Raw genomic sequence first — 26,452 nt, 5'->3', positions numbered from 1 at the left:
GGTCATTGATGAAGCAGCTGAAGTTGGTTGGGCCTAGGACACTACCCTGAGGAACCCCTGCAGTGATGTCCTGGGATTGAGATGATTGACCTCCAACAACCATCTTCCTTTGTGCTAGATATGACTCCAACCAGCGGAGAGTTTTCCCCCTGATTCTCATTGACTTCAGTTTTGCTAGGGCTCCTTGATGCCATACTCAGTCAAATGCTGCTGATGTCAAATGATGTCAAGGGCAATCACTCTCACCTCACCTCTGGAGTTCAGCTCTTTTGTCTGTTTATGAACCAAGGCTGCAACGAGGTGAGCAGCTGAGTGGCCCTGTCGGAACCCAAACTGAGCGTCAGTGGGCAGGTTATTGCTGAGCAAGTGCCGCCTGATAGCACTGTTGACGACCCCTTCCATCACTTTGCTGATGATCGGGAGTAGACTGACAGGGCGGTAATTGGCCGTTTTGGATTTGTCCTGCTTTTTGTGTACAGGACATACCTGGGCAATTTTTCACATTGCCAGGTAGATGCCAGTGTTGTAGCTGTACTAATACAGTTTGGCTAGGGGCGCGGTTAGCTCTAGAGCACGTCTTCAGTACAATTGCCAGAATGTTGTCAGGGTCAGTAGCCTCTTCTATCTCCCTCTGACTGTTCAGGGGTCTATAGTACACTCCCAATAGTGTGACTGCTCCTCCTTTGTTCCTAAGCTCAATCCATATGGTCTTAATTGATGATCCTTGTAACATATCATCCGTCCTCACAGCTGTAATTGCTTCTCTAACCAAAATTGCCAACCTCCTCCCTTTTTATTCCCTGTATCTCATCTGAAAGCCCTGCCACACGAATCGTTGAGCTGCCTTTCCTGTTCCTCTTTAAGCCACGTTTCTGTAATAGCTATGATATCATTCTGCAACATTTTCTATCTGTGCCCTCAGCTCGTCTGCTTTATTTGCTATATTTCTTGCATTGATGTATATACCCTGAGCGCTGCCAAACTCGTTTTTTAAATTTTCTATCCTTTTTTCCTCTGTCTTACAGACTGACTCAATAATTTTCTGCCTTCCACTTCCATTTCTGATTTTGCCCTATCTGAGTCTACCCTTAGGTTTCCCATCCCCATGCCAAACTAGTTTAAACCCTGCCCAACAGCATTAGCAAACCTCCCGCCAGGGATATTGGTCCCGACCCCATTGAGGTGCAAACTGTCCGGCTTGTAGAGGTCCCACCTCCCCCAGTACCGGTCCCAATGTCCCAGGAACCTAAAGCCCTCCCTCCTGTACCATCTCTCCAGCCACGCATCCATCATCTCTAACCTCCTATTTCTATGCTCCTAGTGCATGGCCTGAGGTCCTGCTTTTTAATGTCTTACCTAGCTCCCTGAAATCTGCTTTCAGGACCTCATCCCTCTTTCTATCTATGTCGTTGGTACCAATGTGAACCACGACCTCTGGCTGTTCACCCTCTCCCTTAGGAATGTCCTAGTTCTAGCATAATCTCTGGTCTAGCATAATCTCCCTGTTCTTATACTCTAGGTCTTGGCCAATAAAGGAAAGTATCCCATATGCCTTCTTAATCACCTTATTGACCAGGTCTATTCCTGCCTCCATTTCTTATGCACTTATGTTCTTTCTACATTCAGAGATACGTGGACATGTACTCCAAGTTCCCTCTAAACCCATCTATTTACTATATATTCCCTTGCCTTGTTTATCATCCCTAAATGCAATAGCTCACACTTCACCAGATTGAATTCTATTTGCCACTTTTCTGCTTTGCTGACTAGTCCATTGAAATTGTCCTGCAGTCTACAGCTTTTTCACTATCAACCACATGAACAAATTTCATATCAGCTGCAAACTTCTTAACAATCCCCTCCCACACTTAAGTCTAATTCTTTGCTATATACCATGAAAAGCAAGGGACCTAGTACTAAGCCCTGCAGAACAGCACTGGAAATCGCCTTCCAGTCACTAAATGGGGTGGCAGTGGTGTAGTGGTAATGCCACTGGACTAGTAATCCAGAGGCCCAGGCTATTGCCCTGGGGACACAGGATCAAATCCCACCATGGTAGCTGGTGGAATTTAAATTCAATCAATTAATAAATTCAATCAATTGATTCAAAGCTAGTCTTAGTAATGGTGCCATGAAACTATCACTGATTGTTGTAAAAACGCATCTGGTTCACTAAGGCCCTTTAGGGAAGGATATCCGCTGTCCTTATCTGGTCTGGCCTACGTGTGACTCCAAACCCCAACAATGTGATTGACTCTTAACTGTCCTCTGAAATGGCTTAGCAATCCACTCAGTTGTAAAGGGCAATTAGGGAAGGGCAACAAATGCTGGCCTTGCCAGCACATCCCATTCACATCCCATGAAAGAATAAAAAGAAAAACACCTGTTGGCCATTACTCTTTGCTTCCTGTCACTGAGCCAATTTTGGATCCAACTTGTCACTTTCTCTTGGATCCCATGAGCTTATAATTCTCTGACCAATCTGCCATGTGGGACCTTGTCAAAAGCCTCACTAAAATCCATGCTGACTACATCAAACATGCTGTCCTCATTGACCTTCCTTGTTACTTCCTCAAAAAATTCATTCAAGTTAGTCAGACACAACCTTCCCTTAACAAATCCTTGCTGACTGTCCTTGATTAATCTGTGTCTTTCTAAATGAAGGTTTATTCTGTCCCTCAGAATTTTTTCCGATAATTTTCCCACTGAGGTTAGGCTGACTGGCCTCTAATTTCTCAATCTATCACTTCCTCCCTTTTTAAACAATGGCACATAAGGACATAAGAAATAGGAACAGGAGTAGCCCATTCAGCCCTTCGAGCCCTCTCCACCATTCAATGTGATCATGGCTGATCTTCTACTTCAACACTATTTTCCTGCACTATCCCCATATCCCTTGGTGTTTTTAATGTGTAGAAATCTATCGATCTCAGTCTTGAACATTCTCAATGACTGAGCCTCCACAGCCCTCTGGGGCAGAGAATTCTAAAGATTCACCACCCTCTGAGTGAAGAAATTCCTCCTTGTCTCAGCCCGAACTGGCCTGCCCCTTATTCTGAAACTGTGTACCCTAGTTCTAGACTTCCCAGCCAGGGGAAACATCCTTCCTGTATCTACACTGTCGAGCCCTGTAAGAAGTTTGTATGTTTGAATGAGATCACCTTTCATTTTTCTAAACGCTGGAAAATAAAGGCTCAGTCTATTTAATCATTCATCATAGGACAATCCCTCTATCCCAGGAATTAGCTTGGTGAACCTTCGTTGCATTCCCTCAATGGCAAGTATATCTTTCCTTTGGTAAGGAGACCAAAACTGCACACAATACTCCAGGTGTAGTCTCACCAAGGCTCTATATATTTGCAGTAAGACATCTTTACTCCTATACGCAAATCCTCTTGTACATGTTACATGAAAGCAGTGCCCCAGTCTCTGGCACCATGTCTATAGCCAGAGAGGATTGGAAAATGGTGGTCAGAGCATCCATTATTTCTTCCCTTGCTTCCCTTAGAAGCCTGGGATATATTTCATCCAGGCCTGATAATTTATCCACTTTCAAAGATGCTAAACACCTTACATTTCCTCCCTCACCATGTTTATCCCATCCAATATTTCACACTCCTCCTCTTGAGCTATAAGAACTGTTTCATCCCCCTCTTTTGTGAAAACAGATGCGAAGTATTCATTAAGAACCATGACAACATCTTCCGCCTCCACAAGTTAACTATTTGTCTCTAATTGGCCTTACTCTTTCCTTAGTTATCCTCTTGCTCTTTATGTATTCATAAAACATCTTTGGTTTTTCCTTGATCTTACTTGGCAATTTTTTTTTCATGGCCTTTCTTTGCTTTCCTAATTTCCTTCTCAATTTCACCCCTGCACTTTACTCCTCTAGGTTTTCAGCAGTATTGAGATGTTGGGATCTGACATAAGCTAACGTAAGGTAAGAAAGTACAACCAGATGACATTTTTTTTATTCATTCTTGGGATTTGAGCATTGTTGGCTAGGCTAGCATTTGTTGCCCATCCCTAATTGCCCTCGAGAAGGTGATGGTGAGCTGCCTTCTTGAACTGCTGCAGTCCATGTGAGGTAGGTACACCCACAGTGCTGTTAGGAAGGGAGTTCCAGGATTTTGACCCAGCAACAGTGAAGGAACGGCAATATAGTTCCAAGTCAGGATGGTGTGTGACTTGGAGGGGAACTTGCAGGTGGTGGTGTTCCCATGCATTTGCTGCCCTTGTCCTTCTAGTTAGTAGAGGTCGTGGGTTTGGAAGGTGCTGTCTAAGGAGCCTTGGTACATTGCTGCAGTGCATCTTGTAGATGGTACACACTGCTGCCACTGTTTGTCGGTGGTGGAAGGATTGAATGTTTGTGGATAGGGTGCCAATCAAGCGGGCTGCTTAGTCCTGGATGGTGTCGAGCTTCTTGAGTGTTGTTGGAGCTGCGCCCATCCAGGCAAGTGGAGAGTATTCCATCATACTCCTGACTTGTGCCTTGTAGATGGTGGACAGGGTTTGGGGAGTCAAGAGGTGAGTTAGTCGCTGCAGGATTCCTAGCCTCTGACCTGCTCTTGTAGCCACAGTATTTCTATGGCTACTCCAGTTCAGTTTCTGCTCAATGGTAGCCCCCAGGATGTTGATAGTGGGGGCTTCAGTGATGGCAATGCCATTGAATGTCAAGTGGAGATGGTTAGATTCTCTCTTGTTTGAGATGGTCATTTCCTGGCACTTGTGTGGTGCGAATGTTACTTGCCACTTATCAGCCCAAGCCTGGCTATTTCCAGGTCTTGCTGCATTTCTACATGTTTCAGTATCTGAGGAGCTGCGAATGGTGCTGAACATTGTGCAATCATCAGCAACCATTCCCACTTCTGACCTTATGATTGAAGGAAGGTCATTGATGAAGCAGCTGAAGATGGTTGGGCCTAGGACGTTACCCTGAGGAATTCCTGCAGTGATGTCCGAGCTCAGATGATTGACCTCCAAAAACCACAACCATCTTCCTTTGCGCTAGGTATGACTCCAACCAGCGGAGAGTTTTCCCGGGCTCATTGATGCCTTACTCGCTCAAATGCTGCCTTGATGTCAAGGGCAGTCACTCTCTTGAGTTCAGCTGTTTTGTCCATGTTTGAACCAAGGCTATAATGAGGTCAGGAGCTGAGTAGCCCTGGCGGATCCCAAACTGAGCGTCACTGAGCAGCGTATTGCTAAGCAAGTGCCACTTGATGGCACTGTTGATGACACCTTCTATCAATTTACTGATGATTGGGAGTTGACTGATGGGGCAGTAATTGGCCGGGTTGGACTTGTCCTGCTTTTGTGTACAGGACATACCTGGGCAATTTTCCACATTGCTGGGTGGATGCCAGTGTTGTAGCTGCACTGAAGCAGCTTGGCTAGGGCCGCGGCTAGTTCTGGAGCACAGGTCTTCAGTACTATTGCCGGAAATACATGGAAATGAGTGAAAAGATTTAGAACAAATATCAGAAAAAAACTGCTTTATGCATACAGTAATAAACTTTTGGAATAATTTCTAACCAAGATAATAACATTCAAAAACATTGTTATTCAAATAACTATTAAATGAAATGATGATTAATGTATAATAATGTACTTTTAAAGGGACGAATGAAATAGGCTTTTATCTCCCCGGGCTAATCTTATGGCCACAAATAGACTGGCCACGACTTCTTGTAGTTACTTTTAATTGGTTGAAATCTATGGGGTTTTGGTACCTCTTTTGCGATGGAGGCAGATCTCTTCCCAGCTCCAGTAGATGGCATCACTGACCTGGTAGCGTGCTATCAGCATGCCTGTGACATAGGGACTATTTGCACTTATCATAAATAGTAATTATACATTTAATAAGGTGAAAATTTCCTTCCGTGTATTTTGTGAATGAAAAAGGAACTCAAGTGAAGTCCTTTACTATTGAAATATTTATAATATAATATAATAAGTCTTAAAAATACATTCCCGTGTTATAAGTTATGAACGACAGTTGTAAACGGGATCAGTGTCTTCGGCCCCACTAAATGGAATCAAATGATTTTTTTTTAAGGTACCAGTTATTTATCTTTACTTTTCTAATAAGAGTCTTACTTGGCCTACGCTTAACAACATCAAACGTGTGATTGCGACAAGCACATAATTGCACAATCACCGTTTAGTTGAAAATCTCAGTGGGAAAAATCACGTTGTTGGGTAGGATTGAATGAGGTGAAAACTAATTCAATAATCTCTTTTTAAGCAAGTAGACTTGTGCTAGCTTTACGTGTATATATTTTAAAATATACACACTCAATACGCATTTTAATGTATGTTACTTCTGGGTACGCTGTATTAAGGCGCCGTTTGTAAGGTGAGATCCACAAGGTTAAAAAATGAGCAATATTGCAATGATTGTTGTTTGAAAGCTCTATTCTTTATTGGTGTGGGTTATTGACCTGCTACTGCTCCCACGAGGTTCCATTGTTTATAATCTGGGGTTTGGACTGGGACTGTTCCATACTGGAGTGGGAGGAAAGTTGGGGGTGGATTGAGTCTCTTCCCTCCCCTCCCGGTGTTACTCAAACTAAACAAACCTCTCGAGGGATCGACGTAAAAATTTTATACCCAAGAATAAATATTGTTTTAAGACGTGCCATCGAATAGGCCGTGCATTGTGAATTGTTTGTTCTGACTTGTCTCCCTCCCTTTCCACCCATGATGCGTGAGTGGTAGAGGCTGAGGTTACAAAAGTGGCCGCGCTGAGCCAGCGGCTCAGTTCTCCCGGCAGTTGGGAGATTGAGGGAAGTGTGAATGTATGCTGCTGTTTTACCCGTACGTTGCTCACCTTTATCATAACCAATGTGTCTGTGTTATCCGAAAAAAGGAATACTGGGCAAGAAAATATTTTTTCTTTAAAAGGCAAGCTTGATGTCCTGTACATTTGTTGGAGAGATGTGTTATGTGTCTAGGTATAAAAAAAAAAGCTGGTACAGTAATGAGGCTACAGTAGCTGAGAGAGAAGGCTGTTTTTTACAGACGGGTTCTTATTGTTGCGGGGGCGACTGTTGGGGCCGAGAGGGTCTCGAGCACGCACGGCCTTGTGGGAGTTGTGGTTTTTTTCTCGCCATGTGCGGCTGACTGAGGTATCGTCAGCGGGACAAACTCTATCTCCCGGCATTCCGCTGTATCGCGTCTGCGCACTGGTGTAAAATCAATCCCCTCCTGCTCCGTATTCCGGCGCTTTCTAACTGGAAGGTGAGGTGGTTGGGGGTGGGAAGAGGAAAGAGCTGTGTGATTGATGGTTAGCTTGAAGCAATCAGACGCCTGGAGGATATGCAGCTGTCGAGAGGGGCCACCAATCGGCGTGCGGCGGTGGGCGGGTTTCCACCGGTGGGAGTCAGGTTGAGTTTGCTCCTGGGTTTGTGTTTTTCTTGCGATGATTGTAGGCGGTGGACTGAAGCGCCCTCAATGAAGGGGGAGGGGTGGCACTTTATTATTCAGCACCTCTTTGGGACGGAGGGAAGTTCAGCTTTCATTGATACGGTAAGAAATAATGGTGAGTGTTTTTTAAGGAATGCAAGTTTAAAAAAAAAATGCATTTTCCTTTATGGATGCGCTTGTTACATTTGGGAAATGGATGCAGCAGGAATGTAAATGCAATTTTAATTTGCCTCTATCGGTAACGGGGTTAATTTGAAAAAAATAATAAAACACTCGTGAATAACGAATATTTATTTATCCTGGATGGCATTCATTTCTATATTTTAAAAAAGTGAGCAGAATGGCTTTTCCAATTTTTTTAGTTTCTCTTGGTCAGTGTGTTTCTGGTTTTAAATGACTGATTTGCTTTAGTATCTGTAAATGAGAATTTCCTTTGTATAAATGTACTTAGACTGGGTGAAAATCTAATAAAAAAAATCAGGTGCATCTTGAATTGCTGTTCATCTTTGTGTTCTTCCTTTGCTAAAGCAGTTAATGATGTCATTGTTGTTGCCCTGAATCTTTTTTTTAATATATTATGACTCTTATTTTGCAACAGGAGCTGAATTGTAGCTTTTGCAGTTTTGCAGCTTAAAAACTTGTCTTAATTTTTCATGTATTCAGGTATTGGGTATATGTTTTGATTTTTTTTTTAATATGGGCTGCATTGGAAGACTGGCCCCTTTGGGATTCATGGCATATTCTGAGAATACAGTGACGCACTGCCAGCAGTACATAAGTCTTGTTGCTGAATATTTTTCAGTGAGGTGAGAAGGGAAGTTGTAGTTTAACTGTATTCATGTCCACTCCTACATAAGGTAGCTGCCTATGTTTAAAAGCTATTCAATGATTTCCATTCCGCTGTGTTACTTGAGTATTGAGAACATTCAAAACTTAATTGAGGCAATGTATGGCTTATCAGTGTAGAACTTTGCATTTTGGAATCTGTCCATTTGACAAATCTTTTATTAAATGTACTAAACTTTCAAAATACTTAAATACAGTCATAATTTTAAAACCTACTTTGCATTTATCTTTCAGTATTGGGAAATTGAAGTGAAGTAGTCTGTAATTCATGTTCTCATGCAAACATCTATCTTTTGTGTAGATAAGAATCAACACTGCTGAGAGGGCATTAAACTGTAACCACAAACTGATTTTTGCAAAGTAAGTTAGCTTGTTTAAAGCAATACTTTTGTTGTGGGCAGTAAAATTTCCTTCTAGGGAGATTCCATGAGGTGCATGCAAGTTTGAGAAATCATGTAGGCAAATGTGAAGTGTCAGCATAGGCTGTAATAGCTGGGTTTAAGGGTCTGGGTGGGGGAGAAGCATGATTCCTATTCTGAAATGAATAGGCATGGACATGTCATTATGGTTTGAATTCACTTAAAGTATAATTCATTGAGCCGTACATTTATTGCAAATCTGTTTTTAATGCTAAAATATTCTGAGCAAATGCATTTCATATCCTGTAGATCAAGGTCCCCTGCAAGCTTGAATGTAGGAATACTGCCACAAGAAATACAACATGGAGGAGTGTAGTGATCATGAAAGCAGAAATCTGAACTCTGCAAATGATGGGTATAATTTGATATATACCAGAAATGGTTTATTTTGGGGATATATAGATTCATTTATAGTGCCGGAGGTGGCCATTTGATCCATCGGGTCCATGATTGCTCTTTAGAGCAATCCAATCAGTCCCATTTCCCCTGCTTTATTCCTGGAGCACTGCAAATTTGTTTCCCTCAAGTGCCTGTCCAATTTCCTTTTGAAATTATTCATTCTCTGTTTCCACCACCCTCATAGGCAGCTAGTTCCACATCATTACCACTCACTGCATAAGAGAACATTCTTCCTCATATCTCCCCTGCATTCTTGCTCAAAACCTTAAATCTGTGTTCCTTAGTCCTTGTACCATCTGCTAATGGGAACAGCTTTTCTTTGTATATCTTATCTAATAACTGTCAAATCTTTTACACTTCAATCAGATCTCCCGTCCTTCTCCTTTGTTCCAAGGAGAACAACCCCACCTTCTCCAACTTAACCTTGTAGCTTGAATCTCTCAACTCTGGAACCATTCTGGTAAATTTATATTCCACACCCCCTCAAGGACCCTTGGGTCTTTCCTAAAGTATAGAGACCAGACTGGAGACAATACTGTAGTTGGGGCCTAACCTGAGATTTATTGAGGTTCAGCATAACTTCCTGCTTTGTACTCAATGCCTCTATTTATTTATGAAGCCATATGCTTTGATAACTAATCTCTCAGTATGTCCTGCCACCTTCACAGATTGATGTACATGCACCCCCAGGTCTCTGTCCCTGCCCACTCTTTAAAACTGTGCCATTAAGTCCACATTGCCCCTCCATCCCTTCTGCTAAAATCCAATATCAGTCATTTATGCAAGTCAAAAAAAGCAGTGGTCTTGGCATGAACTTTGGGAAATACCACTTCCAGTCTGAAAAACAACCATTTACCTTTACTTAAATAAAAACAAGAAATGCTGGAACCACTCAGCAGGTCTGGCAGCATCTGTGAAAAGAGAAGCAGAGTTAACGTTTCGGGTCAGTGACCCTTCTTTGGAACTGACAAATATTAGAAAAGTCACAGGTTATAAGCAAGTGAGGTGGGGGTGGGGCAAGAGATAACAAAGGAGGTCTAGATTGGACCAGGCCACATAGCTGACCAAAAGGTCATGGAGCAAAAGCAAACAATATGTTAATGGTGTGTTGAAAGACAAAGCATTAGTACAGATTCGGTGTTAATACACTGAATATTAAACAGCAGCAAGTGCAAACCTGAAAAAAAAAAAGTGGGTAAGCAAACTGAACAAACTAAGATAAATGAAATAAATGCAAAAAAAAAATGTAAAAAAGAATTTTAAAAAAAAGGAAGAAAAAATAACTAAAAATGAAAGTAAAATGGGGGGCTGTCATGCTCTGAAATTATTCAACTCTGTGTTCAGTCCAGCAGGCTGTAGTGTGCCTAATCGGTAGATGAGATGCTGTTCCTTGAGCTTGCGTTGATGTTCACTGGAACACTGCAGCAATCCCAGGACAGAGATGTGAGCATGAGAGCAGGGGGGAATGTTGAAATGGCAAGCAACCGGAAGCTCAGGGTCCTGCTTGCGGACTGAGCGGAGATGTTCCGCAAAGCAGTCACCCAGTCTGCGCTTGGTCTCCCCAATGTAGAGGAGACCACATTGTGAGCAGCGAATACAGTATACTACATTGAAAGAAGTACAAGTAAATCGCTGCTTCACCTGAAAGGGGTGTTTGGGGCCTGGGATAGTGAGGAGAGAGGAGGTAAATGGGCAGGGATTACACCTCCTGCGATTGCAGGGGAAGGTGCCATGGGACGAGGTGGTGGGGGTAATGGAGGAGTGGACCAGGGTGTCGCGGAGGGAACGATCCCTTCGGAATGCTGGGAGGGGAAGATGCGACTGGTAGTAGCATCACGCTGGAGGTGGCGGAAATGGCGGAGGATGGTACTTTGGATATGGAGGCTGATGGGGTGAAAAGTGAGGACAAGGGGAACCCTGTCACGCTTCTGGGAGGGAGGGGAATGGGCCGGACACGGTTGAGGGCCCTGTCAACCACAGTGGGGGGAAATCCTCGGTTGAGGAAAAAGGTCATATCAGAAGCACCGTCATGGAAGGTAGCATCATCAGAGCAGATGCGTCGGAGAAACTGGGAGAATAGAATGGAGTCCTTACAGGAGGTAGGGTGTGAAGTGTAGTCGAGGTAGCTGTGGAAGTCAGTGGGCTTATAATGGATATTAGTAGACAACCTATCCCCAGAGATGGAGACAGAGAAGTCGGGGAAGGGAAGTGTCAGAGATGGACCATGTAAAGGTGAGAGAAGGGTGGAAATTGGAAGCAAAGTTGATAAAGTTTTCTAGTTCGGGGCGGGAGCAGGAAACCGCACCGATACAGTCATCGATGTACTGGAAAAAGAGTTGGGGGAGGGGGCCTGAGTAGGACTGGAACAAAGAATGCTCGACATATCCCACAAAAAGACAGGCGTAACTAGGACCCATGCGGGTACCCATAGTGACACCTTTTGCTTGCTGTTTTCTGTCTTTAATTCAACTGTGGTTCAAGTAGGAGCATTCTTAACTTGTCATAAGGTTCTGGGTTCAAGTCTTGCTCTGGAGTTTGAGCTCAAATGTCAAGGCTGACACTACAGTGCAGCACTGAGGAAGTGCTGCACTGTTGGTGCCGTCTTTCAGGTAAGACGTTAAACCAAGGCCCCGTCTGCCTGCTCAGATGGTTGTAAAAGATCTTTTGGCACTTATTTCGAAGAGCACGGGAATTCTCCCTGGTGTTCTGGCTAACATTTATCCCTCAATCAACATCACAAAAAGATTATCTGGTCATTATCACATTGCTGTTTGCAGGAGTTGCTGTACACTAATTGGCTGCTGTTTCCTACATTACAGCAGTAACTACACTTCAAAGGTACTTCATTGGCTATAAAAAGCTTTGAGATGTCTGGAGGTCAGGAAAAGTGTTACATAAATGCAAGACTCTTTTTCTGTAAGTGTATTTTTTTATCCAAGCTGACTGGTCCTCCTATTCCATAAGCCTCAATTTTAACAGGCTTTTTATGTGGTACTTTGTCAAAGACTTTCTTAAAATCCTTAGACAGCATACGTTGCTTTCCCTTCAACCTTCTCTATTACTTCATCAAAAAATTCAATTAGATTAGTAAAGCATGATCTGCCTTTTACAAATCCATGCTGGCTCTCAATGAACTCAAACCCCTCCAAGTGCCTGTTGATTTTTTCCCCCCTAATGTTTGCATAGGATTACGTATGATAAATGGCACCGAAACCGACCATTCAGCCCAACCAGTCCATGCCAGTGTTTATGCTCCACTTGAGCCTCCTCCATCTTCCCTCATCTAAATCTATCATTGTAACCCTTCTCCCTCATGCTTGTCTAGCTTCCCCTTAAATGCATCCATACTATTTGCTTCAACCATTACTTGTGGTAGTGAGTTCCATATTTCATATTCTCAGCATTCTTTGGGTAAAGAAGTTTCTTCTGAATTCCCTGTTGGATTTTTTGGTGACTATCTTATATTGATGGCCTGTAGTTATGCTCTTCCCCACAAGAGGAAACATTCTCTCTATCCACTCTATCAAAACCTTTCATAATTTTGAAGACATCTATTGGGTTACCCCTCCGCCTTTTTTTCAAGAGAAGTGACCCAGCCTGTTGTTCCTTTCCTGATAGGTATACTCACGCATTTCTGCCATCCTTGTAAATCATCTTTGTACCCTCTCTAGTGCCTCTATTTCCTTTCTATAATATGGCAACCAGAATTGCATACTGCACTCTAGTATGGTTTAACCAAGGTTCAGTACTAGGTTAGCATAACTTCTCTACTTTTCAATTCTGTCTTTCTAGAAATGAAGCTTAGTGCTTGGTTTGCTTTTTTATGGTCTTACTAACCTATGGTGCAACTTTGTGATTGGTGTATTTGTACTCTGATCTATTTGTTCCCCATCTAGTCTTGCACCTTCCAAATAATAGACTTCCCTATTCTTCCTACCAAAATGTACTACATCACATATATCCACATTGAACTTCATTTGCCAATTATTTGCCCATTCTGCTGGTTTATTAATGCCCTCCTGTAATTTGTTGCAGTTCTCTTTAATATTGACTGCTGTGCACCCCCCAAAAAAATTTGGTGTCATCTGCAAATTTAGAAAGTGTTTTTGATTCCAAAGTTCATATTGTTAATGTAAATAATGAACAGCAGTAGCTCCAGTACTGATCCTTGTGGAACACCACTTCCCACCTCTGCCACTCAATGATCCTTTACTCCCACTCCATTTCCCACACCTCTACCCTCACCCCTTCCCCCTCCCTCCCAGAACTGTGACAGGGCTCCCCTTGTCCTCACTTTCCACCCCCACCCTCACTTTCCACCAGCCCCAACTTCCAAAGGATCATCCTGTCATTGCTGCCACATCCAGCATGATGTCACTATTAAACGCATCTTCCCCTCTCTCCCCTGTCAGCATTACGAAGGGATCGTTCCCTCTGCGACACCTTGGTCCACTCCTCCATTACCCCCTTCACCTCGTCCCCTTCCCATGGCATCTTCCCCTGCTATCGCAGGAGGTGTAATACCTGCCCATTTGCCTCCTCTCTGCTCACTATCCAAGGTCCCAAGCACTCTTTTCAGGTGATGCAGCGATTTACTTGTACTTCTTTCAATTTAGTTTACTGTATTCGCTGCTCACATTGTGGTCTCCTCTACATTGGGGAGACCAAACTCAGATTGGGAGACTGCTTAGCAGAACACCTCCGCTGAGTCTGAAAGCATGAGCCTGAGCTTCCGGTTGCTGGTCATTTCAATCCCCCCAAAAAGCGCTCATGCCCACCTCTCTGTCCTGGGATTGCTGTAGTGTTCCAGTGAACATCAATGCAAGCTCGGAACAGCATCTCATTTACTGATTAGGCACGTTGCAGCCTGCCGGACATGAACATTGAGTTCAATAATTTCAGAGCATGACGGCCCCCCTTATTTTTATTTTTAGTTATTTTTTTTCTTTCAGTTTGCTTAGTTTGTTTCTATTGTGCCTACCCATTTTTTTTCATGTTTGTGCTTGGGGCCAGGCTGTTCATTTTTCAGTCAATTAACACCCTCTCTGCACTAAGGCTTTGTTGTTCACCATGCTGTTTGTCTTTGCTTCATGACCTCCTGGATGGTTATTTTCTGTGACCTTGTCCTATTAACACCACCCCTTTGGTTATCTCTTACCCCACCCCTGCTTCACTTGCTTAAAACCTGTTGCACTTCTAATATTTGCCAGTTCTGATAGAAACATAGAAAATAGGAGCAGGAATAGGCCATTTGGCCCTTCGAGCCTGCTCCACCATTCATTATGATCATGGCTGATCATCCAACTCCATAATCTGTTCCTGCTTTCCCCCCCATATCCTTTGATCCCTTTCACCCCAAGAGCTATATCTAACTTCTTCTTGAAAACATGCAATGTTTTGGCCTCAACTGCTTTCTGTGGTAGTGATTTCCACAGGGTCACCACTCTCTGGGTGAAGAAATTTCTCCTCATCAGTCCTGAAAGGTTTACCCCGTATCCTTAGACTATGACCCCTGGTTCTGGACTCCCCCAGCATCGGAAACATCTTTCCTGCACTTACCCTGTCAAGTCCTGTTAGAATTTTATAGGTTTCTGAGATCCCCCCCCCCTCACGCTTCTGAACTCCAGTGAATAAAATCCTAAACGACTCAATCTCTCGTCATACATCAGTCCTGCCATCCCAGGAATCAGTCTGGTTAAACCTTCGCTGCACTCCCTTTATCGCAAGAACATCCTTCCACAGATGAGACCAAAACTGCACGCAGTATTCCAGGTGTGGCCTCACCAAGGCCCTGTATAACTGTAGCAAGAAATCCCTGCTCCTGTACCTGAATCCTCTCGCTATGAAGGCCAACATACCATTTGCCTTTGTTACCACCTGTTGCACCTGCATGCTTACCTTCAGCGACTTGCGTACGAGAACACCCAGGTCTCGTTGCATATTCCTCTCTATTTATTGCCGTTCAGATAATCTTCCTGTCTTTGCTACCAAAGTGGATAACCTCACATTTATCCACATTATACTGCATTTGCCCACTCACTCAACTTGTCCAAATCACCCTGAAGCACCTCTGCATCCTCCTCAGAACTCACCCTCCCACTCAGTTTTGTGATGGAGGGTCACTGACCCGAAACATTAACTCTGCTTCTCTTTCCACAGATGCTGCCAGACCTGCTGAGTGATTCCAGCATTTCTTGTTTTTGTTTCAGATTTCCAGCATCTGCAGTATTTTGCTTTTATTCTGGTTAGTCCCATGACTGATAAACTGACTGGCCTCTAGTTACTCGGGAGGCCATTGAAAAAGGGTGTTACATTTGGAATCCTCTGGCACCACCCGTGTCAATTATTTGATTCATAAATTCATTCTTGTAGTTTAGTTAGGCCTAACAACCCCTCTAATCTTTAATTTTATCTCCCAGCTTCATTGAAAATGTTTGCAAGGCCTTTCATTTCCTCACAACAAATGGGATGTGAGAAATTCACAGGACCTGATCTAAACTTGGTGTGTAGATTTAGAAACAAATTGGTTTAGATTTCATTAATTTTACCAGAAGTGCTTTCTTTTTCCTCTGTACTGAAAGAGATGGAACTTTGTTTTGGAGGTCAAAAAGTGCTGATTTAAATTTGCAGTTTAACATCAGTTTTGTGAATGGGTCTGTAGCTTATCATAACCTTTGCATGAGCCAGAAGCGCAGTCTGTTATGAATAACTTAGTTGTTTAGGCTTTAATGGGAACTGTGCAATTTAGGCTAAAAAAAAAAATCCACTTATTTGTGAGTATTAGTTTGTCCTAGTCTGGGAATGTTGTGTTCCTATACTGAGGTTGGAAACAAGTTCTAGCAGGATCAGCAACTCTTAGTTTTAAAGAAAAAGTAAATGTTTAAGTGTCTAGTCTTGATCAGTTAGCGACTCAAGCAAATTGCATAGGATTCTGATAGTTTGAAATCACTGTTTAGGTTATGCTAAAGAGCTGAATATGTTTGTCATCCATTCACAATTGGAGTAGTAACTAATGCTGGTACACTAAAGTTGCCCTCAAGTAATAGTTCTATTGGAATGGTAAGCTTGGAATTTAGAGCATTGATTTTGATCCTTAAAAGTGCAAACACTACAGAAATATTAATAGCCAAATAAATGCTATATGCCTGTTAAATCAAAAAAAAATTTTCTTAATTTAAATAAATGTATTTTGCTGAAAAGGGAGCTCTTATATTATTGGTCAATGTTAATGTTGGGAAATTTTACACAATTATTTGCATTCCGGAAAAATCTTTTATTTCAAAATAAGAAAGCTTTAATATAAACCTCAGTGAATTTTCTGCTTGCGTGCATGTGCTTTCATAGCTGGTTACTATATAGGAGCAGGAGTAGGCCGTTCAGCAGCCCGAGCTTGTTCCACCATTCAATTAGATCATGGTTATCACAACACCTGATTAAATCAAGGAAAGCTGCAAGTGGTTTACATTGCTTTGGGATTGGGATCTCCAAGTTCGCTCTTGGCTGTGAAAACTCTGGTTTATATCTGTATTTTTATAATCTGGCTTCACCAGTTTGATCTGGATGCTTGTAGAGTTCTGTTTTCAGCAATGGTCCCTTGGTCGCATTTGGCATTTATCCAATCTCATTTGGCATTAATAGTTTGATGTATACAAGTTACTAGCAACATTCATTTAAGTTGAGACTGCAGGCTTTTGTGATATGTATTTAAGTAACCCATGAAGACAGGAGTTTGTTTGCAGTATTACTAAATGTGCAATTCTTAGTACAATTATAAGGAATGTTTAACTGGATGTGATCTAGATTAGTCAGTTTGGAAAGTTCATCAAACGCATTGAGTAGTAGCAGGAAATATTTAGCTGTGTGTGGCTGCTGATCTTTTAAACTACAAACTGGTAAAGACACTTTGGACTTCAGTGTATGTAACCAGGGTGGAACTTGCTGACCAAGCTTTGCAATTGTGCAGTGGAAATTGTCAGAGTAACATCAGATTAACCAGAAAACAAGTGAGCCTGACTGGTGTACCTTGTAATGCATTTATTCCTGCATTGCCTTGTCCCCATGCTGCTACTTAAATACCCTCAGTTCCTGTAGTTGCTGCTACCTCTCTCTCAAATATTCAGCAACAAATCTCCAAACTCCAGAAATATTTTTGGAAAAACAAAATCTATGTAGCTAACTGTGATGCATTGCATTTTTAAAATTTCTAAATTTTTAACCTTGGTCTTGCTTGAAATTCATGCCATTCAAATTTAAACTTGATATAGAGCATTAAATGATTTGCAATGAGAAAATAAAGGCAGCTGTTCAAGTATCAGCACTAAGGTAAGCTTTATTTTATTTGCAGTTGTGCAGCTTTTAAGTATTGGGACAAGTCAGTGTACCCTTTTTCACCATTGAATAGAGTGTACTTGAGAGGAGTGGTGCTCTACACATTGGAAGGAGGAGAACATGAACATTGTGTTTAACGCACATGCCCGAGAATTCTGTTGACCTCTCCCTCTAAAGTCATGAAAGACTAGAGCAAAAACACTAATTCCTTTCAGATAACTTCTATAGTTTTTGAGAGCTAGAGTTTGTTAAACCCTCTGTCTCATGAGTCCATAGGTGTTAAGGTGGAATTTGAAGAAATTTTAAATTGCAAAGCACTTCACAGAAATGCGGTTTAATGTCTCGTACATGAACAAAATGGGGAAATATTTCTCTAGATCAATTGAGAAAATGTGCGCTGTCCTCATCGCATTTTCTGTATCAGCTGTGTGGAATGGTTTCTTTGCATGGTCATGCATGCCTATAAAAACTGAATTGGTGGTCAGAATAATGGTGACTCACCTAATGCTGAAGCTTCATTTTATTGACTAGCAATAACAGTAAGCCATTGGCTAGCAAACTGTCTTGGTTAACGAGTGGTTTTGCATGTGTTGAAGTGAACAGCTTGCTTTTCATTATCTCCAGACTAGCTCCATAGACCTGGGTTTTCAATTGTGTTCTAGTTTTAACAGCAAGTAATTTTAAACTGGCTCTAATGTGCTGTTATTTTTCTCAATCTTTAGAAATAATATTTTCTCTCCTATTTGAGGTCACTGTTAGTTCTCAACCAAGGTGAGGCAGAGGGTGGGGAAATTGTGAACTGGATAATTTACTGAGGAGCGATTACTACTGATCCAGTTAGGTGACCAGAGTAATTATTTCTCCTTTCATTCAGAGCATTAAGTTGAGGGCTGTAAATCTGAGCAATAACTTATTTGATAGCTATTAGTGCAGATGTTTTTGTTTTCTTAAAAAAAGGTACATGGCGTAGCAGTTCTGCTGAAGATCACAGTGAAGGGAAATAGCCTGTAAATGTCCCCTTAATGCAAGTAGTGATAATGGTACAAGACCAGCAACACCATTTGAGTTCAAATCCATGGCAAGTGATGAAATTGAGTTCAATAAGTGTTTGAATATTTTGTGGTCTGACACGAGGGAGGAAAAATTTCTTTAAAAGCTGCTAGATTGTTGTTTAAAAAAAAACTACTAGTTCATGAATGCCCTTCAGGGAAGAGAACCCATCATCCCCACTTGGTGATTCAGCTGTACACAATATGATTGACCAATCCCCCTCCAGGCAGCTAGGGAAGGGCAATAAATTTGTGGCTATGCCAGCTCAAGATGATAAAACTTTGCATGCTATCTCTTGCCTCTGATTTTCTGAGAAAGATTCTCTGGATTGCGAGAGATGTAATTAAATTAACAAGTGCTTGTTCATTGGTAGGTCTTGGTAAGAGAGATGTACCCTTATGCTAGAATGCTATAATTATTTATAAGTCAGAAGATAACAGTTCTTATGTCATCTTTGATAAAATTGCAATCTGTTTTTGTCCTTTAGAGTATTTTAAAAACCTGTTTTGCACCAATCTTCTGCTTAATGTTTGAAAATGTGGTGCACAGCTATTTAAACTGAAATATGAAATGCTTTTGTGCCAAAATCTGGAGCTGTTAGTCAGTTGTACAGCATAGAAACACTCCCTTCGGCCCACCACGTCCATGCTGACCATAATGACTATCTACTAATCGCACCTGCCTGCATTTATTCCATATCCCTCTATGCCTTGTTCATTCAAGTACCTATCCAGATGCCTCTTAAATGTTGCTACTGTTCCTGCCTCCAGCACCTCAGGCAGCTCATTCCAGATACCCACTATTCTTTGTGTGAAAAATGTACCCCTTTGATCCCCTTTAAATCTCCTCCTCCTCACCTTAAATCTATGCCCTCTAGTTTTAGTCACCCCTACCATGGGAAACATACTCAGGCTATCTACCCTATCTATGCCTCTCATAATTTTATATACCTCTATCATGTCCCCTCTCAGCCTCCTTCACCCCAGGGAAAACAGACCCAGCCTATCCAATCTCTCTTTATAACTCGAACCCTCCAAACCAGGCAACATCATTGTGAATCTTTTCTGCACCCTCTCTAGCTTAATCACATCTTTCTGTAGTGCGGCGACCAGAACTGCACACAGTACTCCAAATGCGGCCTAACCAACTGTAACATGAGGTCCCAACTCTTGTACTCAATGCCTTGGCCGATGAAGGCAAGCATGCCATACGTCGCCTTTACCACCCTGCGTTGCTGCTTTCAGGGAACTATGTACTTGCACCCCAAGGTGTCTCTGCTCAAGAACACTCCCCAGGGCCCTGCCATTCACTGTACATGTCCTGCCCTGGTTTAACTTCCCAAAATGCATCACTTCACACTTGTCTGCATTAAATTCCATTTGCCAATCCCTTGCCCACTTTCCCAGTTGATCTATATCCTGTTGTAACCTTAGACAACCTTCTTTACTGTCCACTATACCACCAATTTTGGTGTCATCTGCAAACTTACTTATCATGCCCCTTACATTCACATCCAAGTCATTAATATATATGACAAACAACGGAGGGCCCAGCACCGTTCCCTGCGGCACACCACTGGTCACTGGCCTCCAATCTGAAAAACAACCCTCCACTACTGCCCTCTATCACCAAGCCAATTTTGTATCCAATTTACTAGCTCACCCTGGATCCCATGTGTTCGAACCTTCTGGACCAGCCTACCATGCGGGACCTTGCCAAAAGCCTTGCTAAAATCCATGCAGACAACGTCCATTGCCCTGCCCTCGTCAATCCTCTTGGTCACCTCTCAAAACTCAATCAAGTTCGTGAGACATGATTTCCCACTCACAAAGCCATGCTGACTATCCCTAATCAGACCATGCCTTTCCAGATGTATATAAATCCTGTCTGTCAGAATCCCTTCCAATAACTTTCCCACCACTGATGTAAGGCTCACCAGCCTGTAGTTCCCTGGCTTATCCCTGCTGCCCTTCTTAAATAAAACCACAACATTAGCTATCCTCCAGTCTTCTGGTACCTCACCCGTGGCTAACGATGATACAAAAATCTCTGCCAGGGCCCCAGCAATCTCCTTCCTTGCTTCCCATAGCATCCTAGGATACACCTGGTCAGTCCCTGGGGATTTATCCACCTTAATGTGCTTCAAAACCTCCAACATCTCCTCTTTTGTAATGTTGATATGCCCAGGATATCGCTGTTCTCTCCCTTGAACTCACCAGCTTCCATGACCTTCTCCACGGTAAATACAGACGAGAAATATTTATTTATGACCTCGCCCATTTCCCGTGGCTCCACAGAAAAATTGCCACACTGATCCTTAAGGGGACCTACTTTCTCCATAGTTGCCCTTTTACTCTTAATATACTTGTAGAATCTTTTAGGTTTCTCCTTTTATCTTATCTGCCTGGGAAATCTCATGGCCCCTTTTCGCCCTCCTAATTTCCTTCAGTGTACTCCTACATCCGCAGCCTCACAGCTCCAGGGACCCGGGTTCGATTCCAGGTACTGCCTGTGTGGAGTTTGCAAGTTCTCCCTGTGTCTGCGTGGGTTTTCGCCGGGTGCTCCGGTTTCCTCCCACAAGCCAAAAGACTTGCAGGTTGATAGGTAAATTGGCCATTATAAATTGTCACTAGTATAGGTAGGTGGTAGGGAAATATAGGGACAGGTGGGGATGTTTGGTAGGAATATAGGATTAGTGTAGGATTAGTATAAATGGGTGGTTGATGTTCGGCACAGACTCGGTGGGCCGAAGGGCCTGTTTCAGTGCTGTATCTCTAATCTAATCTATCCCCTATACTCGAGACTCGTTTGATCCCAGCTGCCTATACCTGACACATGCCTCCTCCTTTGTCCTGACCAGACCCTCAATATCCCTTGTCAAGCAAGGTTCCCTAAACTTGCCAGCCTGCCTTTAAAGCTAACAGGAACAGCTGGCCCTGAACTCTTCCTATCTCACTTTTAAAAGCTTCCCACTTGCCAGATGTCCCTTTACCTGTAAACAGCCTCTCCCATTCAACTTTTGAGAGTTCCTGTCTGATGTCATCGAAATTAAAAAATCCCCCAGTTTAGGACTACAACCCGAGGACCAGTCCTATCCTTTTCCATAACTATCTTGAAGCTAATAGTCATGTTAACTGGTTCCAAAGTGTTCCCCCACTGACACATCAACCACCTGCCCATCCTCATTTCCTAAGAGGAGGTCGCGTGTAGCCCCTTCTCTAGTAGGGCTATCCTGCACAATACACAGAAACATTAAGGACACTTTAAATAAAAAGTTATTTTGAAAAACCATATGTTTTGCTGATTTCCAACTTACTGTAATTTTTTAATAATTAAGCTTTGTGATTTGTACACATGGACCCCAAATTGCTTTGCTCCTCTGCAGTTCCTAATCTCACCATTTAGAAAATGTTCTGTTTTGTCTTTCCCTGATCCAAAGTCAATCTCATACTTCCCCACGTTGACCTCCATGTCCTTAGTTTTCCCCCCACTTGCCTAGTCGGTCTATGTCCCTACGTAGCTATTTGCTCTCATTTATGCAACCTACTATGATTCCTAACTTTGCCACTAGCCTCTACTCTGTTCGTTGCCAGCTTATTAATATGGATGGTCTAGTTGAGCTTCTGTTCCTGCTCCCTTCCTCCACTCCTCTTATGGTTGCTTCTCTCTGCCACGTTTCCTTTCTATCTATCTCTTCAGGGGTACCCTTCACCATTTTCCACTTCACCCTTTTCCATTCCTCTTTCTCCTTTGTCTTTTGCCACAGTACCACCAGGCATGGTTTTTGTTGGTTGTTTTTTTTTTAATACATTAATGGTGTCTGTGATCTATTTGCTGTGTTCTTACAACTTTTTATTCTCTTGTGCATCCCTGACTTCCGAGCACTGTTGGAGACTGTTCCTTCAGCCATCTAGACCCTAAGTTTTGTAATTCCCATTCTTTCTGTAGAAATAGAAAGAAAATATGGGGGTAGGGAAGGAAGAGGGAGGGTTATATTGAAGTTGCAAGTCCACCACCCCTTTTTGGATAGCTAGGAACCCTGCAGTGTCTGAATTTCTGGCTTGCACATGAGATTACTGTCCACATCACCCTTTAAATGAAATGTAATTGCATAATAGTTAATAGTTTTCCATCTGCATCTTTGTAAGCTGGTTTATATATTTAAAAAATGTGCACTGCTAAAAATTCCCATTTTTATACTAGCTTTCCGTGCCTGTCTATGATTTCAGAAAGACTAATTCAATATCCTCCCATCCTTCTGTCATCATCCAAATTATACTGGTTCCTCTTGTGGTGATGTGCAATATGAGGAAATCAACTGCTGCCTGTAACACTAAATGGTTAGTACTGGTTTCCAACATCAAGCTAATGTTTGCAAGTGGCCAGTGGAGAATTCAATATTGCATTTTAATTATAATTGCACTGACCATACTCATAGTGTGCTTTGTTGCAAAACTCAAGCTGTAAGCACAAATCTTTTTTCCAAAAACTAGCCTATTTTTGACATTTTTCTCTGGATTCAAGTGACGTTTAGTGCACAAGTGGGAATTTGGCAGTTGGATGATCCTGTACAATATATATTCGTATAGTTTTATTTTAGTTGGAATTTCTTTTACCAAATGGTTGAATTATTGCACAACCACTGTGTTCACTCTGTATTCTATGAATGTCTAATTAATAACCGTGCCAATAAATAAGGTTGTCTGTACTCCACAGCAGTGGTTGGCAGTTTTGAGAGTTGCAGCAGATGTAGATGGTTAATTTTATTTTTTGATAAGTCTCCCAGCAGACTGAGCATGAGCAGTACTACAGTACTGTTAAACTGTGCACTTTGTTTCTATATAATATCCGTGCTATTAAGTTTGATAGCATGAAAAGGAATCATATTTGTAATACTTTTTTTTAACCAGGATAATTGATCTGAAACAGTAACCCTACCTTCCTTTCTCCATAGTTGTTACCTGACCTGAATGTTTCAGTATTCTTTATTTCATATTTACAACATCTGCAGTATTTCACTTTTTTAAATGGTGGTGCTTTTGTTTATCAGTAAACTCCATGTTTTTATTTTGACTGCTTGTCTCAAAGGCAGATTGCCAGATCACTGGATGTTGAGAGCTGAGGGTATGCAATCTGAGTGAATATGATTGGTTGAGTAGAGGGCATTGGTATGGAGAGAAAAAACAGATTATGGTGGAGAACAGAGCCCTTGAGGACTCCACTGAAATATTTATCAATTAAGTTGAGGTATTGGCTCCAGCACAGGACAGTTTGTAAAGGTACGAACCACGATCTGAGGCCACATGGTAAATTGTTCAGAAGTGCCAGCTTCCATCGGAGGCTTTGGCATTGTTCGAGGCAATGATAGATAATTGACCAACAATTTTAGAAGTTCAATTCATGTTGAGATGAACTTGATAGGAATGCAAAATGATTGGGCTTGAGCTCATAATGAGATTTGTTCCTCGTAAATGCCTGCTATAAGTGGGATCTAGTTTCATGATAGTTCAGAGATGTTCTTGACTGTTATATGCTGAGTTAATACTTTTTTCTGGCTTTATTTCTTGCTAGTACCAGCTTTGTTGAAGGATTAGTGTTGAACAGCATGTGGAATGAAACTGCAAGAAGGGAACAAGTTTCCTGTTTTGTTTTGGTCCCTTAAAACCATCTGTTGCTGATTAGAATTGAAACTTCCATTTGAAAACGTTCTCCTGAGTTCAACAGTCATGTTCTCAATGAAGGTGTTGATAACAGTTATCTTTAATAACCTTGGACTGAAAAATGCACTTGAGGTTTCCTTGTTAAAAACATGGAATGATGCAATAAACCTTAATTTTTCTGCATATAATCCTATTGTTACAGTTTAGATCTAAAAAGGTAATAATTTGCCAGGTTAAAGTGTAGGGGTATTCTATGCATGTCATTGATCAGGGAGATGAAAGCTTGTTAAAAACATGCCAAAAATAAATCCATTTAGGTTGAAGGTTATATTGATTAAGAAACGCAAGTGTCACGCAGAGCCCCCACTGCTAAGAATGAGGCATATTAATTTTGTTATATGAAAATTGATTTTAAACTGTTGCTGGAGCAAGGAAATGACTTGTTAAACAGATCAGCTGTGGCTGGAAAAAACATTTGCATGGGAACTGTGCTTGGAGGGGCAATGGGGCTATTCCCTGCTCCAGTGTAACCCACACTGTAGTTTGAGCACCGGATATTGTGTGTAAGACATTCCAGGGTCGGCTAATAAGAGAATCCGCAAACGGATGTGGTCAGACCAGCTAGTCACATGATTAACCTGCTTGGCAACCTGGGTTTTTCTGAATTGTACAAAGTTTGAACTGGAAAAAGACTGTTTGCTCCTGGAGTGAGAAGACCTCTCCTGTCTGCTCCCATCTTTCTCTCAAGCTTCTGGACCCATTGAGGACATGTGAACTTTGAGAAAAGTCTCCTACATAGAACAAGGTTTAAGAATAATACTGGGCCCCAACAAAAAGCAAAAGCAAGACCTACCTACAATCAAGGACTTTACAGTATATTTGAAGACAGCTCCAGTGACCTGGGTTCAATTCTGGGTACTGCCTGTGTGGAGTTTGCAAGTTTTCACTGTCTGCGTGGGTTTTCTCCGGGTGCTCTGGTTTCCTCCCACAAGCCAAAAGACTTGCAGGTTGGTAGGTAAATTGGCTGTTGTAAATTGCCCCTGGTATAGGTAGGTGGTAGGGAAATATAGGGACAGGTGGGGATGTGATAGGAATATGGGATTAGTGTAGGATTAGTATAAATGGGTGGTTGATAGTCGGCACAGACTCGGTGGGCCGAAGGGCCTGTTTCAGTGCTGTATCACTAAATAAAATAAACAGTAACCAAAACCATCTTCAGATATTGCCTCAAACATTTCCACTCTATTTCTTCTGTTCTTTCCTGTCTCTATCTGCATGTGTATTGCCTATGCATGCTAGCATGGGCGCGTTTTGTTTCCTTGGTGTTAACCGAATTAGTTTACATTTAATAATGTTCAACCTTTTTTTCTTTACACCTAAGAAAACCTGTTTGGCTAGTTTCTTTTGCCTTTTATAATTGGAAGTTAATGGACAAGGATTCACTAAGGGGGAGCTAAAAAAAAAAACTGTTAAAATTAAACCCTGTTACGATAAGACCTGGTGAAGGCTGAGAGGGAACCCATGACCCCTTTCTCACCTGGTCATAACACAAGGTAAATATCAGTATAATAAATTAGCGGTGTATCCAAGCTCAATCTTTCATACCTGAAGTTTACACTTTCAGATTTTGCCGTCATGGCAAATTGAGTTTGAGCCTATCTGCAGGGGACTCAGTATTGTAACTCTGGTTTTCATAATCCTGTGTTACAAGGTGTTGGAGATAGGTTTCGTAAATCTGATAAACAATAACTTGCAACTTCACTAGTAACTTGTAGAATAGATAAGGGAGAACCAGTGGATGTGGTGTATTTGGACTTTCAGAAGGCTTTTGATAAGGTCCCACATGAGATTAGTGTGCAAAATTAAAGCACATGGGATTTGGGGGTAAGGTACTGACATGCATAGAGAACTAGTTGACAGACAGGAAACAAAGAGTAGGAATAAACAGGTCTTTTTCAGAGTGGCAGGCAGTGACTAGTGGGGATTAGTGCTAGGACCCCAGCTATTCACAATATATATTAATGATACAGATGAGGGAATTAAATGTAATATATTCAAGTCTGCAGACAAAGCTGGTGAAAGTGAGCTGTGAGGAGGATGCAGAGAAACTCGTGTGATTTGGACAGGTTGAGAGTCGGCAGATGCAGTATAATGTGGATAAATGTGAGGCTATCTACTTTGGCAAAAACAGAAAGGGTTATTATCTGAATGGCGATAGATTGGGAAAGGGGGAGGTGCAGCAAGACCTGAGTGTCCTTGTGCACCAGTCGCTGAAAGTAAGTATGCAGGTGCAGCAGGCAGTTAAGGCAAATGCTAAGTTGG

General features: G+C 42.0%; 1 protein-coding gene across 7 annotated transcripts in view; it reads left to right on the top strand.

Annotated features, from left to right (window-relative positions):
* The first annotated feature begins 6,761 nt into the window (after positions 1 to 6,761).
* The window catches only part of LOC137376449 (protein FAM53A-like), a 139,658-nt gene continuing 119,967 nt past the window's right edge, over positions 6,762 to 26,452 (top strand). The window contains exons 1-2 of one of the 7 annotated variants that reach the window (XM_068045338.1): positions 7,381 to 7,530; positions 22,700 to 22,810. The gene's annotated coding sequence lies outside the window, so the exon portion shown is untranslated. Of the gene's footprint in view, positions 6,907 to 7,380; positions 7,544 to 8,591; positions 8,635 to 11,988; positions 12,009 to 22,699; positions 22,811 to 26,452 lie in introns of those variants that run through there. The other 6 variants (XM_068045515.1, XM_068045164.1, XM_068045086.1 and 3 more) reach the window with 6 other exon arrangements.

The sequence above is a fragment of the Heterodontus francisci genome, chromosome 1 (genome assembly GCF_036365525.1).
Source record: "Heterodontus francisci isolate sHetFra1 chromosome 1, sHetFra1.hap1, whole genome shotgun sequence".
Classification (NCBI taxonomy): domain Eukaryota; kingdom Metazoa; phylum Chordata; class Chondrichthyes; order Heterodontiformes; family Heterodontidae; genus Heterodontus; species Heterodontus francisci.
This window is presented reverse-complemented; position numbering and strand designations above follow the sequence as displayed.